General features: G+C 38.3%; 1 protein-coding gene across 1 annotated transcript in view; it reads right to left on the reverse strand.

Moving 5' to 3' along the window:
• Nucleotides 1-9,662, reverse strand: part of gas2l3 (growth arrest-specific 2 like 3) — a 92,405-nt gene extending 82,743 nt beyond the window's left edge. Inside the window, exon 1 of the mRNA XM_061961279.2 lies at nt 9,525-9,662. The gene's annotated coding sequence lies outside the window, so the exon portion shown is untranslated. The remainder of the gene's footprint in view (nt 1-9,524) is intronic.
• Nucleotides 9,663-16,364: the final 6,702 nt, after the last annotated feature.

Below are 16,364 nucleotides of genomic sequence, written 5' to 3' on the forward strand. Positions count from 1 at the left end.
AACTGGTGCTTTACAGAGAGTAAATGGGACAATGAAAAAGGAGGATTACCTCCAAGTTCTTCAGGACAAGCTAAAATCATCAGCCCGGAGGTTGGGTCTTGGGCGCAGTTGGGTGTTCCAACAGGACAATGACCCCAAACACACCTCAAAAGTGGTAAAGGAATGGCTCAAATTTGGGGTTTAGAATGGCCTTCCCAAAGTCCTGACTTAAACGTGTGGACAATGCTGAAGAAACAAGTCCATGTCAGAAAACCAACACATTTAGCTGAACTGCAGCAATTTTGTCAAGAGGAGTGGTCAAAAAGTCAATCAGAAGCTTGTGGATGGCTACCAAAAGCTGAAAATTAAAATGTGAGCAAACGTGCTGGGTCAAAAGTATACGTACAGCAATGTTAATATTTGTCACTTGGCAAGTTTACCTGCAATAAGGCGCTCTTGGTAGCCATCCACAAGCTTCTGCTTGAGTTTTTGATCACTCCTCTTGACAAAATTGGTGCAGTTCAGCTACCGTATTTTCCGCACCATAAGGCGCCCTGGGTTAAAAGCCGCGCCTTCAATGAACGGCATATTTCACAACTTTGTCCACCTATAAGCCACCCGGTGTTGTAAGCCGCATCTAACTGCGCTAAAGGAATGTCAAAAAAAACAGTCAGATAGGTCAGTCAAACTTTAATAATATATTAAAAACCAGCGTTCTAACAACTCTGTTCACTCCCAAAATGTACGCAAATGTGCAATCACAAACATAGTAAAATTCAAAATACCGTATTTTCCGCACTATAAGGCGCACCGGATTATTAGCCGCACCTTCAATGAATGGCATATTTCATAACTTTGTCCACCAATAAGCCGCCCCGGACTATAAGCCGCGCCTACGCTGCGCTAAAGGGAATGTCAAAAAAACAGTCAGATAGGTCAGTCAAACTTTAATAATATATTAAAAACCAGCGTTCTAACAACTCTGTTCACTCCCAAAATGTACGCAAATGTGCAATCACAAACATAGTAAAATTCAAAATAGTGCAGAGCAATAGCAACATAATGTTGCTCGAACGTTAATGTCACAACACACAAAATAAACATAGCGCTCACTTTCTGAAGTTATTCTTCATTCGTAAATCCTTCGTCTTCGGTGTCCGAAGTGAAAAGTTGGGCAAATTTACGATCCACTGGCAGATGTTGGCGTCGTCTGGCGCTGCCTCCTCGTCTTAGTGAAGGTGTGTTCGCCTTCTGTCATCCATTGTTCCCACGCAGTTAGCAGTCTAGCTTCGAATGCCCTGTTGACACCAATATCTAGCGGCTGGAGGTCTTTTGTCAATCCACCCGGAATGACGGCGAGTATTGAATTAAGCGCGTAAGCGTGTCTCTCAATGTGCTGTTATGAGCTAGCAAATATAACAACTACACTACCCAGCATGCAACGATAGTTACGAGCATGCGCGGTAGCCCTGAGAAGCGTTGTTGTATGCTGGGAGTTAGAATGTGGTTATGAGCACGCTGTGAGTAAACGTTGAGAACTCAGTTAACACGCCTCGTCTGCATTATTTATAATTAGACAGACAACACACTTAATAGGAGCCATTTTGGGGTCTTTACATAAACACACAAATGGAAATGAAACGTCACATATCCCAGCATGCACCGCGCGCTTCTTCTACGGGGAAAAAAGATGGCGGCTGTTTACCGTAGTTGCGAGACCTAAACTTTATGAAAATGAATCTTAATATTTATCCATATATAAAGCGCACCGGGTTATAAGGCGCACTGTCAGCTTTTGAGAAAATTTGTGGTTTTTAGGTGCGCCTTATAGTGCGGAAAATACGGTAGTGCAGAGCAATAGCAACATAATGTTGCTCGAACGTTAATGTCACAACACACAAAATAAACATAACGCTCACTTTCTGAAGTTATTCTTCATTCATAAATCCCTTGAATTATTCTCCTTCGTTGTCCGAATTGAAAAGTTGGGCGAATGTGGGATCCAAAATGTCGTCTGGCGCTGTCTCCTTGTCTCCCTGTCTTGGTGAACGTCACGTGTGTTCGCCTTCTGTCATCCACTGTTCCCACGCAGTTAGCAGTCTAGCTTCGAATGCCCTGTTGACACCAATATCTAGCGGCTGGAGGTCTTTTGTCAATCCACCCGGAATGACGGTGAGTATTGAATTAAGCGCGGAAGCGTGTCTCTTAATGTGATGTTATGAGCTAGCAAATATAACAACTACACTACCCAGCATGCAACGATAGTGACGAGCATGCGCGGTAGCCCTGAGAAGCGTTGTTGTATGCTGGGAGTTAGAATGTGGTTATGAGCACGCTGTGAGTAAACGTTGAGAACTCAGTTAACACGCCTCGTCTGCATTATTTATAATTAGACAGACAACACACTTAATAGGAGCCATTTTGGGGTCTTTACATAAACACACAAATGGAAATGAAACGTCACATATCCCAGCATGCACCGCGCGCTTCTTCTACGGGGAAAAAAGATGGCGGCTGTTTACCGAAGTTGCGAGACCGAAACTTTATGAAAATGAATCTTAATATTTATCCATATATAAAGCGCACCGGGTTATAAGGCGCACTTGTCAGCTTTTGAGAAAATTTGTGGTTTTTAGGTGCGCCTTATAGTGCGGAAAATACGGTAAATGTGTTGGTTTTCTGACATAGACTTGTTTCTTCAGCATTGTCCACACCTTTAAGTCAGGACTTTGGGATGGCCATTCTAAAACCTTCATTCTAGCCTGATTTAGCCATTCCTTTACCACTTTTGAGGTGTGTTTGGGGTCATTGATCTGTTGGAACACCCAACTGCGCCCAAGACCCAACCTCCGGGCTGATGATTTTAGCTTGTCCTGAAGAATTTGGAGGTTATCCTCCTTTTTCATTGTCCCATTTACTCTCTGTAAAGCACCAGTTCCATTGGCAGCAAAACAGGCCCAGAGCATAACACTACCACCACCATGCTTGACGGTTCCTGGAATGAAAAACCTCACCTTTTCTCCTCCAAACATATTGCTGGGTATTGTGGCCAAACAGCTCAATTTTTGTTTCATCTGACCACAGAACTTTCCTCCAGAACAGACCTGGGCAAATTAAGGCGGCTCGTTAAGCTTTTCAATCTGGCCCGCCAGACTTTCCCAAATATTTTTTTTTCGATCTTTAAGATGTAAAGTGTAGCTGCCATTATGATGTGCACTCATGTTTTCTAATGATCGTAAGTCTTCAACTATACAAAGTATTTCAATGGTTGGAATCTGCGCTTTTGCATGATATACTAGTTACTATGGTCATCTAATTAGTTATTATGGTAATCTAATTAGTTGCTATGGTCATCTAATTAGTTACTATGGTCATCTAATTAGTTGCTATGGTCATCTAATTAGTTACTATGGTCATATAATTAGTTACTATGGTCATCTAAGTCACAGCAGCTCAGACGAGGCACCAAGCAGTGTGGGTGTGGAGCGTTTCCACAGAGTGTTTTCAGAGGGGCCAGCCTGAAATGTGGGTGTCAGGGACAGACGTGTAAGGAGATTTTTACAACAAAGTTCTAAAGCTTAGTTATATATCAGATATATCAGATTGTAGATGGGTTTTTTTTTAACCCTTCGCGTTCATATTTTGCTGTGTGTGTTGCATTTTTGTTGCGTTTCGCTTGATTGTAAAATATGTCGAGAGGGGGTGTGACGTTGAAATGTTGTTTTCAGTGTTTTATCGTTCATAGTTAATATTGTAACTCCCACATTCTTTATTTTCATGTACACACTGACTGTCTCATTCATTTAAAAAATGTAAAATTCCATTCCGTTTTTTAAGGCGGTCTGTCATAACTAGGGATGTCCCGATCCAGGTTTTTGCACTTCCGATCCGATACCGATACTGACCGATACTGGCCTATCCGAGCATGTATTAAAGTTTAAAGTTATTTAGCCTACTTAGTTGTCAGAATCATGTTGAAAAGGGTTTTAGTACTCTTGATAACAACTAGCCAGCTGAATTAGGGGAGTTTGAATAATACACAATGGTTGGTAACAAGAAACTGACCTGTTTATTCAAGGATAAACACAAAATAGACAAAATTATACATGACAAACAGAAATGGCATCATTGAACTAGGGCTGGGCGATATGGCCTTTTTTTAATATTGCGATATTTTAAGGCCATATTGCGATACACAATATATATCTCGATATTTTGCCTTAGCCTTGAATGAACACTTGATGCATATAATCACAGCAGTATGATGATTCTATGTGTTTTGATTGATTGATTGAGACTTTTATTAGTAGGTTGCACAGTGAAGTACATATTCCGTACAATTGACCACTAAATGGTAACACCCCAATAAGTTTTTCAACTTGTTTAAGTCGGGGTTCACTTAAATTGATTCATGATACAGATATATACTATCAGATATATACTATCATCATAATACAGTCATCACACAAGATAATCACATTGAATTATTTACATTATTTATAATCCAGGGTGTGGAGGGGGGCGCCGGATGTAAGTGTCAAAAAGACAGCCAAAAGAGTTTGATATGAGAATAAATCTAAAGTTAAAATATAGGGTAGAAATGCACCCATTTGCAGGAAATGTAGTCTTGATTTTCAACATTTTCTTTCAAGGCTTGCATGTCTACATTAAAACATTCTTCCTCAGTGTTTCCCACAGGACAGGCAGGAATATAAGTACAACACTTTATGTACATATTTAGCTCATTAAAATTATCGACAGGAAGGCGAGAAACACTTTATATTCAACAGACTCTGGCGCCGTACCTGTCGTCAAAACTCCAAAGACCGACTGCACAGTTGCGCTAACAAAATAAGAGTCTCAGAAAGCTGGCGTGCACAAGCTAGCAAGCTACGGAGTTTGCCGACAATGTATTTCTTGTAAAGTGTATACAAAGGAGTACAGAAGCTGGACAAATAAGATGCCAAAAACCAACCACTTTCATGTGGTATTGGACAGAAAGGAGGACTTTTTTTCTCCTCCATTCAAAAATGCGGACGTTATCAGCACCACTGTCTGATTCCTATCAATGCAAGTCATCACAATCAGGTAATACACCAACTTGTATTCTTGTCTTCATGAAAGAAAGGAATCTATATGTGTTAAACATGCTTGTATTATTTTTAAACACCTTTAACTTGTTAACAATATTAACTATATGTGTTAAACATGCTTGTATTATCTTTAAACACCTTGAACTTGTTAACAATATTAACTGTATGTGTTAAACATGCTTGTATTGTCATTAAACACCTTTAACTTGTTAACAATATTAACTATATGTATTAAACATACTTGTATTATCATTAAACACCTTTAATTTATTAACAATATGTGTTAAACATGCTTGTATTATCTTTAAACACCTTTAACTTGTTAACAATATTAACTATATGTATTAAACATACTTGTATTATCATTAAACACCTTTAATTTATTAACAATATTAACTATATGTGTTAAACATGCTTGCATTATCATTAAACACCTTTAATTTATTAACAATATTAACTATATGTGTTAAACATGCTTGCATTATCATTAAACACCTTTAACTTGTTAACAAAAACATATATTTCATAAATAAGTAAATATAAATGATATATATGAATGAGGTAGCTCCCCACGACTTGATCAATTGAAAAGTAGCTCGCCTGCAGAAAAAGTGTGAGTACCCCTGAGTTACACCCATCTGAACAGGTCAGCCACCTGTTTAAAGCCCGATCACAGTTGAAATCTTGAAATGAAGGGCCTTTAATGGCCAAAACATTAACCTGGACAACATTTTAACAGCTGGTTGGCTCAGATTTTATTCTTTTCATTGCATTCACATGCTGCAGTGGACAGTGGACAATTTAGCTTCATTATTAATGCAGTATCTGAAGCACCGTCTCCACGTGTGTTTATTGACAACAGGGTTATAACCTGGACACGTTAGCTCGTCGGTATGGTAACACGTGACGTGACAACAGCGGCGGTGTTAATGAAGCAGCGTCAGGCTGTTCACCGTGAGTGAAACGCTCGGTGAAATCGCGGATTAACGTTAAATATATGACGAGCCGCGAGCGATGCAGCTATAACTTATCTACCTACAACCTATATTACCCTCGTATTTTGATCCGGTCCGTCCGTTCTTTTACTCCGCCGTCTTCTTCTTCTTCTTCTTCTTCTTCTTCTGGCCCACCAGGTGAATTAAGTGCTATTGGCGGAGTTACAATGTATAGTAGGCTACCTCCACCAACTGCACCGGAGTTGTAACTACAAGCAATATTCACAGACAGAGTCCCATTGCTTTTATGAGCGGTCGAGCGAGTCAAAAGCCGAAAAATCCATTTGTGGCGGACGTAATTCTTTCGTGGCGGGCCGCCACAAATAAATAAATGTGTGGGAAACACTGTATATATATATATATATATATATATATATATATATACCGTATATATATATATATATATATAGAGAGAGAGAGAGTATATATGTATATATATATATATATATATATATATATATATATATATAGAGAGAGAGAGAGAGAGAGAGAGAGAGAGAGAGAGAGAGAGAGAGTATATATGTATATATATATATATATATATATATATATATATATATATATACATATACATATACATATATATACATATACATATATATACACATACACATGTATGCGAGTGTGAAATAAACTCTTAAAAGTAACAAACAAAACTGAAATGTTACCTCTCAACATTGGATTACCTTGTGCAGGTGTACCCAACTGTGAAATTTAGGAGTACTTTGATCCAAGTTTGGCAGTATTAGTATCTATTACTAATACTTTAAGGTCCCAAACACTCCCAAGATCTTATCAGCCAACCTCCCAGGATAGACAGACTACTCCTGATCCTCTTAACTATTTATTCCCACCTGCCAATCAAGGATATAACCGACATGTGGTGATTTACACGCATATACACCTGCGTTATGAAGTCAATCATGTCGCATGTTTACTACCACAAATATATCTTTATGTTGCTACGTTGTTGATGTTTTAATATTGTTGGAAAAATCAAGTTATACAAGACAAAGGGATGGAAAGAGATTAAATTTCAACTTTTTTTTCAACAAAATATAGGACTCTTGGGTGTATATCTGTAAAATGAGTAAAAAGATGGCATAATAACATGCTAATGTTTAACATGTTTAGCATTAGCATGCGTGAAATAAGAAAATTTTAACTAAAAAGTTTGCATGCTCAGTTACTATGTTTCAAGTAACAATATATTTGACTCTAAGGTGTATAAATCAGCGAATTAGCTAACATGCTTTTATTAGCATACTAGAATGCTAACATTAGCATGCTAACCATTGACTTATCCTGGGAATAGCCTCAAACATTAGAAGTTCCTGAAAATGTGGGAATTTTTGGAAAAAAATTTAAAAAATGGTAGCATGCGCATCATAAATTAGCTGAACATTTAGAAAGTGGAATAGTTTGAAACAGATGAAAATGTGGGAGAAGAAGGTGGACAAAAACTAGAAAATGCAATTTTGTAAGAAAAGCCAAGGCGGAACCGGAGTGTTAACGGTTAGCATGCTAGCCAGATAGCGTCAGACAACAATCAATATAGCTGCATGCATCAAGTACCAAAAATATATCTAAAAAAGCTCACATGCTAACAGTAAACATGAGTCAAAAACCTAAATGTACAACTCTGGAGCGTATACTTTCAATAATACAAACGTATATCTAAAAAAGCTCACATGCTAACCGTAAGCATGCGTCAAGTACCAAAATATATGACTATCAGGTGTATATTTGAAAAAATTTCCCGAAAAATGTTACCATGCTAATTTTAGCATTTTAACTGTGAGCATCTGTCAAGTACCAAAATATTAGACTCTGAGGTGCATAGCTTCAAAATTAGCTAAAAAGCGGGCAATGCTAACATCAACGTGCTAACAGTTAGCATGCGCCAAGTACCAAAAGATATGACTGCGAGGTGTCTATTTTAAAAAATTGCCAAAAAAAATGTTAGCATGCTAATTTTAGCATGTTAACTGTTAGCATCTGTCAAGTACCAAAATATTAGACTCTGGGGTGCATAGCCGCAAAATTAGCTAAAAAGCGAGCAATGCTAACATCAACGTGCTAACAATTAACATGCGCCAAGTACCAAAATATATGACTTTAATGTGTCTATTTTTTTAAATTGCCAAAATAATGTTAGCATGCTAATTTTAGCATGTTAACTGTGAGCATCTGTCAAGTGCCAAAATATCAGACTCTGAGGTGCATAGCTGCAAAAGTATCTAAAAAGCGAGCAATGCTAACGTCAATGTGTTAAAAGTTAGCATGCGTCAAGTACCAAAATATAATGTTAGCATGCTAGCCAGATAGCATCAGGCAACAAAAAGTATAGCAGCATGCATCAAGTACCAAAATATATGACTGTCAGGTGAATATTTAAAAGTATTGCCCAAAAAATGTTAGCATGCTAATTTTAGCATGTTAACTGTGGGCATCTGTCAAGTACCAAAATATCAGACTCTGGGGTGCATAGCTGCAAAATTAGCTAAAAAGCGAGCAATGCTAACGTCAACATGCTAACAGTTAGCATGCGCCAAGTACCAAAATATATAACTGTTAGGTGTCTATTTTTAAAAATTGCCAAAATAATGTTAGCATGTTAACTGTGAGCATCTGTCAAGTACCAAAATATCAGACTCTGAGGTGCATAGCTGCAAAATTTGCTAAAAAGCGAGAAATGCTAACGTCAACGTGCTAACAGTTAGCATGCGCCAAGTACCAAAATATATAACTGTTAGGTGTCTATTTTTTAAAATTGCCAAAAAAAAACGTTAGCATGCTAATTTTAGCATGTTAACTGAGAGCTAAAAAGCGAGCAATGCTAACGTCAACGTGCTAACAGTTAGCTTGCATCAAAATAACATTAGCATGCTAGCAAGTGACTAGCATTAGCAACGAGCATTTTGACTTTGGAATAGTTTGAATCAGTTGATAAATGTTAAAATATTGAAAAATGTGCTATTATTTCGAGAGGGGGGGAAATGTCTTAGAAAATGTGGAATTATTGGACAAAATAAAAACGGTATCGAGTTATGAATGAGTCGAACATTTAGAAAGTGGAATGGTTCGATACGGTTTTAAAGTGGCAGCAATGTAATCACTATAGTAATGTGAGAATACTTTACTGACGTCACGCAATAAGTTATTTGTAATAATATTGTTGATATGTTGTTCACAAATAGTTGATAAAAATTCTAATTATGATCAACACTTCATTCAGTGCCAATATTGCAGTCAAGTTTGGAGCATCGGTATGGGCGATACCGGCCCTAATCGATACCAACAATCGCAGTATCACCTTCACATGTGAGCTATGTATAAATCTAATTTGAAAAAAATAGAAGGAAAACAAATCAAGACACTTCCTCCCACTATCGATGTTTTCGACTCCGTATAGTTCCGCTCGGCAAACTCGACGAAAGGAGACAGTTTGACTCACCACAAGCTGGCTGTCGTCTTCAATGAAATCCTGCGAGTTCGCGTCAATTCCGTGTTTTTGGTTCCTTGTGGGAGAAAGTTGCGTGGGGGAAGAGAATCATTTCAAGTGTAGACGTCGCTGCCGCTGTGCTGGCCTCTTGGGCGGCCCCGCTGTTCGAACCAGCCAATCAGAGCGCAGCAGCCTCTCTGGGGGGGCGTGGTCTGGCTCACCTGCCTCCAACCCATTCATTGATAGGTTGGGTGACGTCATCAGACGACCCCACGTTCTAATTGTGTGAATGCTCCAAAGCACTCACACAATAATGCTTTTCTACACCAACATTCATCTATTTATTCAACTTATTCTTCTCCATACCTTCCACATTTTTATGTGATTCAAAGCATTCCAACTTCAAACTGTTCAGCCTGTTCGGGAATCGCGGGCTTTCCCTTTCACAAATAAATTTTAAAAAATCCCAGATTTTCCAGAATTCCAGGTTTTCCGGGACATTTTTCCCATTCAAAATGAATTGGCCATTTTTCAAACTTCCGCCATTTCCACATTTTTCAACCTATTCAAACCATTCTACCTTCAACACATTCCACCATTTTGGAAATTCAAACTACCCTTTTTCCAAGTTCAAAAAAATTCCAGGATTTTCCAGAATTCCTGCTTTTCCAAAGCCTTATTTCCACCCTTTTTTTCTGGTGGCTACTCCTTCCACATTTTTCAACGCATTTCAACCATTCCAACTAAGTTGTTCTCTGAACTGGAAAAATTCCCGTTTTTTTCCCCAAATTCCAGGAATTCCTTAATACCATTTCTCAATTCAACATGTTACTACGTCAACATTTCTCCATCGATTTGTTAAATTTCAACACCAACCATTTCAACTCATTCAGACCGTTCAAGTTTTTGCCATTTTCACAAAAATTCCCGCTTTACCCGGAATCCCCAATTTTCGGGGAAATTCCCATTGAAATCAATGGGACATTCTTCAAAGTTCCACAATTCCCACATTTTTCATCTGATTCAAAACGTTCCAACTTCAAACTGTTCGGGAATCACGGGCTTTCCCTTTGACAAATAAAAAAAATTCCCAGATTTTCCAGAATTCCAGGTTTTCCGGGACATTTTTCCCATTCAAAATGAATTGGACATTTGTCAAACTTCCGCCAATGTCCCAATCAATGGGACATTCTTCAAAGTTCCACAATTCCCACATTTTTCATCTGATTCAAAGCGTTCTAACCTCAAACTGTTCCGCCTGTTCGGGAATCGCGGGCTTTCCCTTTGACAAGTTAGAAACATTCCCAGATTTTCCAGAATTCCAGGTTTTCCGGGACATTTTTCCCATTCAAAATTAATTGGCCATTTTTCAAACTTCCGCCATTTCCACATTTTTCAACCGATTCAAACCATTCTACCTTCAACACATTCCACCATTCTGGAAATTCAAACGACCCTTTTTCCAAGTTAAAAAAAAAATTCCAGGATTTTCCAGAATTCCTGCTTTTCCAAAGACCTATTTCCACCCTTTTTTCTGGCGGGTACTCCTTCCACATTTTTCAGCGCATTTCAACCGTTCCACCGTCAAAACATTCGTCTTAATCAGGACAAAAAAACAAAGTTGTTTTTTTAACTGGAAAAAATCCCGTTTTTCCCGAAATTCCAGGAATTCCGTAATAACATTTCTTAATTCAACATGTTACTACGTCAACATTTCTCCACCGATTTGAAAAATTTCAACACCAACCATTTCAACTCATTCAGACCATTCAAGTTTTTGCCATTTTCACAAAAAATCTTGCTTTACCCGGAATTCCCAATTTTGGGGGAAATTCCCATTGAAATCAATGGGACATTCTTCAAAATTCCACAATTCCCACATTTTTCATCTGATTCAAAGCGTTCGAACCTCAAACTGTTCAGCCTGTTCGGGAATCGCGGGCTTTCCCTTTGACAAATTAAAAACATTCCCAGATTTTCCAGAATTCCAGGTTTTCCAGGACATTTTTCCCATTCAAAATGAATTGGACATTTGTCAAACTTCCGCCATTTGCACATTTTTCAACCTATTCAAACCATTCTACCTCCAACACATTCCACCATTCTGGAAATTCAAACGACCCTATTTCCAAGTTAAAAAAAATTCCATGATTTTCCAGAATTCCTGCTTTTCCAAAGCCCTATTTCCACCTTTTTTTCTGGCGGCTACTCCTTCCACATTTTTCAGCGCATTTAAACCGTTCCACCGTCAAAACATTCCTCTTAATCAGGACAAAAACCAAAGTTGTTTTTTTGAACTGGAAAAATTCCCGTTTTTTTCCCGAAATTCCAGGAATTCCGTAATAACATTTCTTAATTCAACATGTTACTACGTCAACATTTCTCCACCGAGTTGAAAAATTTCAACACCAACCATTTCAACTCATTCAGACCATTCAAGTTTTTGCCATTTTCACAAAAAATCCTGCTTTACCCGGAATTTCCAATTTTGGGGGAAATCAATGGGACATTCCTCAAAATTTCACAATCCCCACATTTTTCATCTGATTCAAAGCGTTCAACCCTCAAACTGTTCAACCTGTTCGGGAATCACAGGCTTTCCCATTGACTAATTCTTAAAAAAATCCAAGATTTCCTAGAATTCCAGGTTTTCCGGGACATTTTTCCCATTCAAAATGAATTGGCCATTTTTCAAACTTCCGCCATTTCCACATTTTTCAACCTATTCAAACAATTTCACCTTCAACACATTCCACCATTTTGGAAATTCAAACTAATCTTTTTCCAAGTTCAAAAAATTCCAGGATTTTCCAGAATTCCTGCTTTTCCAAAGCCCTATTTCCACCCTTTTTTCTGGCAACTAGTCCTTCCACATTTTTCAACGCATTTCAACCGTTCCACCGTCAAAACATTCCTTCTAATCAGGATAAAAACCGAAGTTGTTTTTTGAACTGGAAAAATTACAAGTTTTAACCAAAATTCCAAGAATTCCGTAATAACATTTCTCAATTCAAAATTTGTTACTACTTCAACATTTCTCCACTGATTTGAAAAATTTAAACACCAAACATTTCAGTTGTACTGATTCAAACCATTCAAGTTTTTTAGGATTTTCAAAAAAATTCCGGCTTTTACAGAAATTCCCCAATTTTTGGGAAATTCAATGGGTTCCACAATTCCCACATTTTTTATCTGATTCAAACTGCTCCAACGTCAAAATATTCAGAATTGTGTGCTCTACTTCAACAATTCTAACAAAAACATTCTTCTTAATCAGGATAAAAACCGAAGTTGTTTTTTGAACTGGATAAATTCCCAGTTTCCCCGAAAGTCCAGGAATTCCGTAATAACATTTCTCCACCGATTTGAAAAATTTCAACACCATTTATACAGCACTTTTCTTTAGTGACTTTCAAGTATTTACCATTTTCACAAAAATTCCCGCTTTACCCGAAATTCCCAATTTTTTGGGAAGTCAATTATATTTATATAGCGCTTTTCTCTAGTGACTCAAAGCGCTTTACCTAGTGAAACCCAATATCTACAAACCCCGTTTCCATATGAGTTGGGAAATTGTGTTAGATGTAAATATAAACGGAATACAATGATTTGCAAATCATTTTCAACCCATATTCAATTTAATATGCTACAAAGACAACATATTTGATGTTCAAACTCATAAACTTTATTTATTTTTTGCAAATAATAATTAACTTACATCACCTTTTCTTTTAACAATACTCAGTAAACGTTTGGGAACTGAGGAGACACATTTTTGAAGCTTCTCAGGTGGAATTATTTCCCATTCTTGCTTGATGTACAGCTTAAGTTGTTCAACAGTCCGACTGTCTCCGTTGTGCTATTTTAGGCTTCATAATGCACCACACATTTTCAATGGGAGACAGGTCTGGACTACAGGCAGGCCAGTCTAGTACCCTCACTCTTTTACTATGAAGCCACGTTGATGTAACACGTGGCTTGGCATTGTCTTGCTGAAATAAGCAGGGGCGTCCATGGTAACGTGGCTTGGATGGCAACATATGTTGCTCCAAAACCTGTATGTACCTTTCAGCATTAATGGTGCCTTCACAGATGTGTAAGTTACCCATGTCTTGGGCACTAATACACCCCCATACCATCACACATGCTGCCTTTTCCACTTTGCGCCTATAACAATCCGGATGGTTCTTTTCCTCTTTGGTCCGGAGGACACGGCGTCCACAGTTTCCAAAAACAATTTGAAATGTGGACTCGTCAGACAACAGAACACTTTTCCACTTTGTATCAGTCCATCTTAGATGAGCTCAGGCCCAGCGAAGCTGACAGCGTTTCTGGGTGTTGTTGATAAACGGTTTTTGCCTTGCATAGGAGAGTTTTAACTTGCACTTACAGATGTAGCGACCAACGGTAGTTACTGACAGTGGGTTTCTGAAGTGTTCCTGAGCCCATGTGGTGATATCCTTTACACACTGATGTCGCTTGTTGATGCAGTACAGCCTGAAGGATCGAAGGTCACGGGCTTAGCTGCTTACGTGCAGTGATTTCTCCAGATTCTCTGAACCCTTTGATGATATTACGGACCGTAGATGGTGAAATCCCTAAATTCCTTGCAATAGCTGGTTGAGAAAGGTTTTTCTTAAACTGTTCAACAATTTGCTCACGCATTTGTTGACAAAGTGGTGACCCTCGCCCCATCCTTGTTTGTGAATGACTGAGCATTTCATGGAATCTACTTTTATACCCAATCATGGCACCCACCTGTTCCCAATTAGCCTGCACACCTGTGGGATGTTCCAAATAAGTGTTTGATGAGCATTCCTCAACTTTATCAGTATTTATTGCCACCTTTCCCAACTTCTTTGTCACGTGTTGCTGGCATCAAATTCTAAAGTTAATGATTATTTGCAAAAAAAAAATGTTTATCAGTTTTAACATCAAATATGTTATCTTTGTGGCATATTCAACTGAATATGGGTTGACAAGGATTTGCAAATCATTGTATTCCGTTTATATTTACATCTAACACAATTTCCCAACTCATATGGAAACAGGGTTTGTAAGTTACATTTAAACCAGTGTGAGTGGCACTGGGAGCAAGTGGGTAAAGTGTCTTGCACAAGAACACAAAGGCAGTAACTAGGATGGCGGAAGCGGGAATAGAACCTGGAACCCTCAAGTTGCTGGCACGGCCGCTCTACCAACCGAGCTACGCCGCCCCACTGAAATCAATGGGACATTCTTCAAACTTCCACAGTTCCCACATTTTTCATCAGATTCAACCTGTTCCGACTTCAAAATATTCAGCCTGTTCGGGATCTGTGTGTTCTACTTCAAATATTCTAAAAATAAAAATAAAAAAATCCAGGATTTCAGTTCAACTTCAGCATTGGAGCGTTCACACGGAACTCCTAAAAAATAAAATGGCAACCAAGGTAATCAAAAAGGTCAACCAACGAATGAGATTTCTCTACAGAATCTCCTCTCTGGTCAACAAAAGCACCATGAAGATTCTCGCGGGAACTCTCATTCAACCCTTTTTCGATTACGCATGCACCTCCTGGTACCCTACACTCTTAGAAATAAAAGTGCTAAGTAGAACCATATAAGGTTCTTCGGCTCATCCTCATAGGAGAACCCTTTTTGGCTCCAGGTAGAACCTTTTTATAAAGGTTCCACCTGGAACCCTTTTGGAGGGTTCTACCTAGAACCCAACATGAATGGTTATACCTAGAACTGTGTGTGTAAGGTTCCACCCGGAACCCCCCATGAGAGGTTCTACAAAGAATCCACGCAGGGAGTTCCACTAAGAACCCTTTCTTATTTCAAGGGTTTCATCTAGAACCCACACAGAGAGTTCCACTAAGAACCCTTTTGTATTTCAAGAGTTTCATCTAGAACCCACGCAGGGAGTTCCACTAAGAACCCTTTCGTTTGTCAAGGGTTTCATCTAGAACCCATGCAGGGAGTTCCACTAAGAACCCTTTTATGTTTCAAGAGTTTCATCTAGAACCCATGCAGGGAGTTCCACTAAGAACCCTTTCATGTTTCAAGGGTTTCATCTAGAACACACAGAAGGAGTTCCACTAAGAACTCTTTCATGTTTCAAGGGTTTCATCTAGACCTGACAAAGGGGGTTCTAAAAACATCCCTTTTCAAAGGTTGTTTCCGATAACCGTCTTGTCTTCTGAGGGTTCTATAAAGAACCATGTTGTATTCTACAGATCAGTTTAGTTCATATTATATTGTGGTCATTTATCATGTTGACATTGAACAAACATTCAAAACATTTTAATGAGAAAAACATTTATTTAAAGATAGTCCAACAAAACAGGAGAGGCTGTGTAGGTCCCAGGGGAGAACAGGTCAAAAGTCAGCATAGGTCCAGTGGAATCAGCAACATGACAGGCCAGACACATCATGCTGTCCTCAGTAGGTGAATTTGTGTAAATAAATCTCCAGCAATGATGACATGGCAGAAAGAGACACAAAATAGTTTTAGTTCAATCAATCCAAGGTGCACTTACTGCATTTACTGTGCCTTATTGTAAGCTATCTACAAACAATAAAATAATGCATGGTCCAATGAAAAGAATCAGTGTACATACTGTATGTACTAATTGTGACAGTGGAACAGAATCATGAGAAAGTGAGGGAATCCCACAAAGTTTTCACATTGATTTAAATAATGTTGAAATACTTTTCAGTGTTATGTAATAAGTACTCAAAATGTTACGTATTGTAACAATAATGGAAATCTAGAGACGTCACTATGCCAAAATCAAACAAAATGTATTGGTCCAAAATATGTATTAAATAAGGGATTTTTTTTTTTAATGTACAAACAAAGGGCAG

This window comes from Nerophis lumbriciformis, linkage group LG05 (genome assembly GCF_033978685.3).
Source record: "Nerophis lumbriciformis linkage group LG05, RoL_Nlum_v2.1, whole genome shotgun sequence".
Taxonomy (NCBI): domain Eukaryota; kingdom Metazoa; phylum Chordata; class Actinopteri; order Syngnathiformes; family Syngnathidae; genus Nerophis; species Nerophis lumbriciformis.